The sequence below is a fragment of the Dama dama genome, chromosome X (assembly GCF_033118175.1).
Source record: "Dama dama isolate Ldn47 chromosome X, ASM3311817v1, whole genome shotgun sequence".
Classification (NCBI taxonomy): Eukaryota; Metazoa; Chordata; class Mammalia; order Artiodactyla; family Cervidae; genus Dama; species Dama dama.
In genome coordinates, this window is record NC_083714.1 from 104,642,077 (window position 1) to 104,650,118 (window position 8,042).

At 41.6% G+C, this 8,042-nt stretch overlaps 1 long non-coding RNA gene across 1 annotated transcript; it reads right to left on the reverse strand.

The window, feature by feature from the left end:
* Window positions 1-861: 861 nt before the first annotated feature.
* LOC133051704 (uncharacterized) lies at window positions 862-5,265 on the reverse strand. Its single transcript, XR_009691915.1, has 3 exons — window positions 5,181-5,265; window positions 4,002-4,134; window positions 862-2,490 (listed from the first exon to the last, which is right to left on the reverse strand). It is a non-coding gene; the product is annotated as an uncharacterized LOC133051704 (long non-coding RNA).
* Window positions 5,266-8,042: the final 2,777 nt, after the last annotated feature.

The following is an 8,042-nucleotide window of genomic DNA, read 5'->3' on the forward strand; positions in this document are numbered from 1 at the left end:
GTTATTAAAGTGAGACTAGTTGAGATGGTTGAGGCCCTGGGAGTATGGATAGAACCTTTGCTTTTTTGGTTTTTCTTCCCTCACACCCACGCTATCCTTACTTCACTTCAGCAGTGAGCTCACTGAAACACAATAAATCTTTGGTAAAAGAGTACTCAACTGTCTTCTATTCTCCTCTTAATCATCCTGCCAGCTCCACCTGGGTGACTCTTCCCAGGTTAATTGGAAATCATAAAAAAAGGAGTCTTTATTCTGTCTCAGGGTCTGTGGGTGCAAAGGTAAAGAGCTCACCTTCTTTCCAAAGCATGGATGCATCACCCTCAGGGATTTTTACTTCCTAGATTCCTGAAATCTTTGGGAAAGTTATACTTTTCATAGGTCATCTTTATCTCCTGACACCTTCTTACAATGTAGGGTGAAAGTCATAGCATGGAAGTCTTTCTTCTCAAGCAGGAATAGATACTAGGAGTGTGAGTGTGTGTGTGTGTGTGCGCGTGTTTATCTTTCTGAATATGTGCACATGCAATGTACTTTTAAAATCATTCTCCTCAGTGAAGACTTGTTCTGGGCAAGTTCAACTTTTCCTCAGGTAATTCATGTCAAATCAACTTCTTCACCCTCTATGGAAGCTGACATGCACCACTTTTCATTACAATGTAACTCCAAGGTCATTTCAGATTTAACCAACAGCTGCCTCCCATACACTGATTACAAAAGTCAGAATTACACACAAAAGTGAACAAGGAGCCCTTTGTTTTACAGTAATAAAAGTAATGAATCAAGGAGTAGTTCCATCCCCAGGGCCTGTATGCCTTTTGTTGTTGCTACATAAATTGTTCCAGAGTAGAAAAAAAGAAAGCAAACATCTAAATTATTTTAATGATGCCAGTTAACATGGATATTACAAAAGATAAATGTCACACAAAAGATAAAATTACAGACCTAGGATCATATCTATATTACAGCAGGAAACTTCCAGAGATCATCTCTGTCCAAAACCTGATAATATTTTACATACAAAATAAGTCAGTAAGAAAGTCCTAAGTATAGACCTAGTCCAAATATACAGTATAGACTAAACAAAAATGATGTGATAACATTGGACCTGTCTTAGGCAAGTAACTGGTTGGGAAAAAGACAAGATCTCCAGAAGAGAGGAAAAATATAAAGTTCCTCTAAGGTAGTTTCTCAGATTTTGTTCCATGAAATACAAGATCCAGGAAATGGCCTACAGAAAAAAATTTCCATAATCAGATAGGCATGGGAAATGTTTTACTCTATCACTCTCTCTTGGAGATTTACAAAGCAATATTTCAATACTAAAGTTTCTGAAAAATCCTGCAATGAAGTATCTATATACCTTTTTGCTACCAAGTGATTCCAAAACTTACTTGCTCCCTGAGTCTACTTTTTTTCCCTCCCTCCTCTGACTCTTGACCTTGTTTCTCAGGGATAAAACCCCCCATCTTGGCAATTACCTCACACACCCTATAGCATTGTGGTTACCAAAATTTAATTGCTTTTTCACAAAATTCTTGGGTAGCATTTGACCCAAAGGCCCAAAGCTAAGGGACTAGTGGAAAGCATTTTAATCAATAAGCATTTAGTAAGTATTTTCTGTAACTAGAGTACTGTGCTGAGGTTGGAGTAGGGATGGAATGGGGAGAGAGCAATCACACAAAGAGTATTGTTCTCTAGGAGTTCACAATCTAGTGGGGGATTAAAAATTACCTCCCTTAGAAGTTCACTAACAATTCAAAAGGTACCATTGGGCAGTAAGAGATAAATGGGTACATACAAGCAACCAGGCAAGGAGTGTGTTGAAGAACAAAGCAGGAAAGAATATAAGTTAACTTTCAAAAGTCTTTGGAGGTAAGGACTTTGGCTGGACCAGGAAGTATGGGAAAGAATTGGAAGAGAAGAGAGAAATAAAGAAGCTGTTCCCAGGAGGAGAAAGACCATGAGGAAAAGGAGAGAGATAAGTGAGGTCAAAGTGTGTTTAGAAGTCAAGATTAAGTGTCAAGAAACTGAGTGCCTAAGTCCTGATGTCCTTGCTAGGTGGCTCAGGAAGGGGAATGTGAAGGAAGAAAGTATGAATCAAAGAACACTTACATCCCTTGAACATGCCCAAATGCCTTTTCAAGACTATTGTGTCCCCCTAGGGCTCCCACTGTGTGTAGCAGAGCTGTTTCATTTTTCTCCCACACCTTCACATATAATGGTTTATTTCCCTCAAAGTCACCGAAAATAACTTCTGAGAACTTAGTTGGTATTTGCTGAGTGTTCTTGTATCCAACTGTCTCTCTTCTGTTGTATCTCAAGTGTCCCAGCCTGGAGTTGCTAGGCATATGCCACACTTGGGGTATTTGACAAACTGACACTACTACATGGAGTGTCCAACTCAGCTTGTCAAATACACGGAGCATGGCACTGCAGGAGGTTGGGCCAGGGTCTTCGGTGGAGAGACAAGATCTTCCTGGAAGATGTGACCTTGGAGGGAAAGAGAGAGAAAGGAGTCACACCCTGAGCACCAGGGAAACTGCAGAGGCTGTAGGGACTAGGTGAATCACCAGAACAAGGAAGTGAATGAAATAGGCAATAAGGCTTTTAACCAGAAGAAGGATCTTTATGGTATATGTGGAAGGCCCAGTTGATACTGCAGGTGAAGTCCCAGTGCCCAGTTGGGAGGTTCTCAGGCCTGAGTCCTACAGCTATGGCATTTCTAGGGGTCCTGAGCTACAGTGGGGTTCTCTGTGCAGGACAGGACCAGGTCCCAGAGTTAATGTCCATGTTCCACCTTCCTATGGTTCTCACAGTGTTCTCACAGTTTGCACAGTGTTCTATGCTATGTGTGCTACATGTGCTACTCAGTGCGTTATGTTCTCACAGTGTTATGGCTATGAACAAAGGCTTTTAGGCTAAGTGTGGGCATGAATTCTGGCTTTTCCATTAGGTAGTTGAGAAATCTTGGGTAAATCTTTCCATCTCTCTGAACTCTAGTTTTCCACATCCACAAAATGGGTATAAGTATTGTTGGCAGTGGACTTGGCAGTCAGGTACTGAGATCATTCAATGTAGTCATCAGAAAAATAAAGAAGCTACCAGGAGCATGATCATGCATGCCTGGAACTTCTGAGAGAATTCCCTTAGCAATGCCCAAATCCTATTGCTAAAAGTTCTGGGTTGTCTGTGTCAAATTCTTCCCCTTCCCAGGTGTGGTAGTTGATCTATGAGAAAGTAACTAGCTTATATTAAATACTGGCATGAAAATTGCAAACATTCCAAGGAATATAAAACTGCCCAATGAGATGAGAAGGTCTTATTCCAGATAAGACAAGGCAGAGGGACTTCTTTGTCAATAAAACAGCAGAGTGCATTTTTGTTTAAAAAAATAAACCTTAACTCTTTCAGCTGAATATATGTTGGTAAGGGAGTGATGTGTGTGCATGCATGCTATGTTGCTTTAGTTGAGTCTGACTCTTTGCAATCCTGTGGACTGTAACCTACCAGGCTCCTCTGTCCTCTTGTCTCCAGGCAAGAATACTGGAGCAGGTTGCCATGCCCTCCTCCAGAGGATCATCCCACCCCATGGATCGAATCCACATCTCATGTCTCCTGCATTGGCAGGCAGGTTCTTTACCACTAGCCCCAGCAGGAAGACTCAAAAGGGTGACATGCTCCTCCAATTTGATATCTGAGAGTGACTTCAAACTTAAAGCTCTAAACAGTATTTTCCACTCTCTACCTCTCTACCTATCCAATCATTTCCCTCTCTACCTACCCAGTCCATTCCAAGTGACCCAGAAGTGTGGCTTTTTCAGCTAAAGCAACAATCTTGATCACCAGATATGCCATAGTGGAAAGAATCAGACAAACTTTGATTCTAATGCTGCTGTGGGCACCAATTAGCCAACCATGGCTTTGGGAAAGTTTTCCCTTAGGTTTCAGTTGTCCTTTGAGCTTCAGTTGTCTCCCCTGGAAATGGTAACAAGAAAACTTACCTGGCAAAATTGTTGTAAAAGTGTCTGGCAACCTTTCCAGAGCCTTTCGTATAGGAGCTCATGGACACCTTAGCTCAGTCCCTGGAGAAGCCAGCAAAGGAAGCTGATTAACAGAGTTTGAGTTCAGGGTGGCCTGAGAGAGAGAGAACTGTACTGATGCATTTCTTCTATTATCATCCTTATTGACTACCAGCTTCTGTGAGAAGACCTGGATAAACTGGAGGTGCCCACAGCCTTCTGAACACCCTTTCTGACTTCATCCAAAAGGAAGACCGATATGAAAAGATATAAAGATTCTTTTTAGTACATAAAATTTAGGAGCCTTATAGACCATTTTGTCCCAGTATTAATGGAAAGGGTCAGTAGTTGAGCTAAAACTATGTTGGTTTTATTTCCACTTTTGATGTTCTAGCCCATGTCTCTCCCATAGAGTATAATGAAAGCAAGTTTAGCTGAGAAAGGCTGGCCAACCCCATAGGGAGAAGAGGTGGATATCTACATGGGGTGGTATTGAGGGACACTGAAAGCTTTTCTCTTGGTCTGTTACACTACATAAAATATCATCTGTTCTCTGCCTACCCTGGGAGGTCTAACACACCAAATAGTTAAGACTTGCCCTGCAACTGACCCAGTTGGGCCTCCTCATACTGGGAGCAGTATGGATTTTTTTTTTTTCAGGCATAGTTAAACCCGCTGCTCAACCTCACCCAGAGATATTTACTCAGCATCACTTTCACATCCCTTCTCAACAGAGGGCTGACAACCTTCAAAATAAGAAATATAAAAACTAAAAGTCTCTGGACACAATTCATCTAATCCTCCCCCTCCTCTTTTTTGCAGAAGAGGTCAAAAATATGTGTCCTGGAATAGAGAAAGGACTTGTTCAAAGATACATAATGGGTAAACAGCAAAACCAGAACTGCTATTCAAATATCCTGACTCCTGGTTCCAGTGAACTTTCCACTTCCATTTGGCTGTCTTCTAAACTGTCTGTTATTACCATTATAGGATTCAGGACAGAAGGGGACCAATGGGACCCTTCTTCTCCCCCACCCTTGATCCAGGGTTCATGAGAAGTGTCCAAAGAGAATGAGATGAGTAGATCCAAGCCACCTTTAGTAGCCATGGACACTGCCCCAGTTTGGGAACCCAAACAGAGAGGGCAAGTGGATACTATACCTGTTTCTGAATTGGTGCCTTCATCTTGTAGGAGCCATAGGTTCCCTGGTGATGAGCCATCCTGCAGAAGTCAGAGGGAACTGGGCTTTATGCTTTGAGCAGGGAGGTCCTATGTTTTGAAGGGCCTTTGGTGTCTTCAAGAGGAAACAGAAATGAGGAAGATAAGGCTGAGGTTAGCCAACGGAAATCTGAGTGCAAAATGACAAAACAGTGCCGTTGTGAAAGGGTCTCCTACTGCAGCAACAGTCCCCACTGCCATGTTCTTGCCTACCGCCACTGAACTCCACCAGGTACTAATTCCCCAAGCTTCAGAAAGTCAGAGTAGAGAGCTCTGGCTGCCTTAGGTTCTGCCTATGGCCAGAGAGGTTTCCTCAGAATTATTGAAGGAGTCCTGAAATGTAAAAGCTAAGACATTATCAAATGAAAATGTCCACTGTCAAAATTGAGAAACTGATCCTCTGAAGGATAAAAGGAAATGCCTGATATAAAAAAGCAAATTAGTGGCATACATTGAATTTGAATCTATTTCTGTCAATTCCGAATTCATACATTCTCTCACTCTGTTGGAATGTTTCCCGTTCCTGAAACATTCATTTTAATTCCATTGGCACAAAACATAATTTACAAGGGTAAATTTACAGGTACAAAATGAAGGGCTCCTTTAGGAAAAATCAAGATGGTGACAGCAGAACATTAAGCTAAGTTTGGGGTCTTTTTAAGCATGAGGCCCTGTGAAACTTTACAGATCACATACCTTTGAAGCTGGCCTTGCTAGCACAGTTCTGCCCACAGCTTGCATTCTGGCATCTAGGGAACTTAAGATAGAATGAAAAAAGAAAATTCACACCCACAAAGCATTTATTATATGTTTTGCATAATGCTTTTATTATGTATTTTACATGTGTAATTTAATCAACAACCATCTGGTATAGTATTATCATTATTCCTATTTATAGGTGAGGAAACTGAGACACATAGAAGTAAAGTGGCTTGCCTAAAGAAACAAAACTGGGAAATAATTGAGAAGGCAGAATTTGCACTCAGGTCTTTCTGATTCCAAATATTAGGCTTTTTCTACTCTCTCATGTTGATTACAAAGAAAGCAATTGACCTTGAGAAGGAAAGGATAATATCAGACCCTTAAATTCAACTGTGACCTTCAGGATTCATGAGGAACATGACAGTTACGAGAAGAAAGTAAACGATTTCCTAGATCCTCTTGTTTGCAATCCTTGGGCAGTCCCCATTCACAGCCAGGAAGACTGAATTCCCATTATGCAGGACACTACATCATGAAACCTGATGACATGGCAGATGGCATGTCATAGAGGCAATTCCTGCTGTGTTTTCAGGCTATATTTGCATGATCACTCTCAATGATTGCAGTGCCCAAGTTTCAGTCCTTAGTCTACAGAACAGAAATAGAACTCTTTGCAGTACTCAAGGCTCAGTGAATAATCCAGCCAAGCCACATACAGTAGTATAAATTCAGGTTCAAGAGAGAAAAAAAAAAAACACACATCCTGGGAGCCAGGAGTTTTGTGTCCTACTCCCAGATCTGCCAGCTCTGTTCCCTCCCTTAATCTTAGTTTCCTATTTAACCAACAGAAATTGAACTAGATGATCTTGGTGGCCTCTCCAACTCAAACATTCCCTGGTTCCTTTATAACCCCTTCGATCACTGCCCCTCTCTCACTATGGTCTTCTCTGCATATGCAGGGCCTAGAGGCTCTAGGGGATAGCTTGAATAGGGATTCACTCACATTCACACTGCTCTGTAGAAAACTTTCTTCTACCGGAATAATTTATTGGCTTAGTCCTTGAGACTAGTTTCCCCAGATGTATCTTCTAGAAAGATTCAGTTCCTTTTTTGTTGTTGTTGTTGTTTCTTACTAAAACTTGGGGTGGACTCAGGGTTGTCCCTTGAGCACCATCCTAGGGAGGGACCCTTCTTCTCTACTTATATCCTAGAGATTGAGTAATTTCAGCTACCCACTCTTTTTCTTTCTTTTTTTTTTTTTTCTCATTTATCAGTTAAGGTACTCTCCTAGATTTTTAACAGGGACCCTCTGGAAACAACATCTTCAATTAAAGTAGCAATTGTTGTTATTGAGTTGCTAACTCATGTTTGACTCTTTCTGTCCCATGGACTGCAGCATGACAGGCTTTCTGGTCCTTCACTATCTCTTGTAGTTTGCTCAGATTCATGTCCATTGAGTCGGTGATGCTATCTAACCATCTCATTCTCTACTGCCCCCTTCTTCTTATGCCTTCATTCTTTCCCATCAGAGTCTTTTCCAGTAAGTCAGCTCTTCACATCAGGTGGTCAAAGTATTAGAGCTTCAGCTTCAGCATCAGCCTTTCCAATGAATATTCAGGGTTGATTTTCTTTATGATTAACTGGTTTGATCTCCTTGCTGCCCAAGGGACTCTAGAGAGTCTTCTCCAGCACCACAATTTGAAAGCATCAGTTCTTCAGCACTCAACCTTATTTATGGTCCAACTCTCACTTCCATACATGACTATTGGGAAAACTATAGCTTTGACTATACAGACCTTTGTTGGCAAAGAGTTGTCTCTGCTTTTTAATGCTGTCTAGGTTGAAGAAGACTCTTGAGAGTCCCTTGGACTGCAAGGAGATCCAACCAGTCCATCCTAAAGGAGATCAGTCCTGGGTGTTCATTGGAAGGACTGATGCTGAAGCTGAAACTCCAATACTTTGGCCACCTCATGCGAAGAGTTGACTCATTGGAAAAGACCCTGATGCTAGGAGGGATTGGGGGCAGGAGAAGAAGGGGATGACAGAGGATGAGATGGCTGGATGGCATCACTGACTTGATGGACATGAGTTTGAGTAAGCTC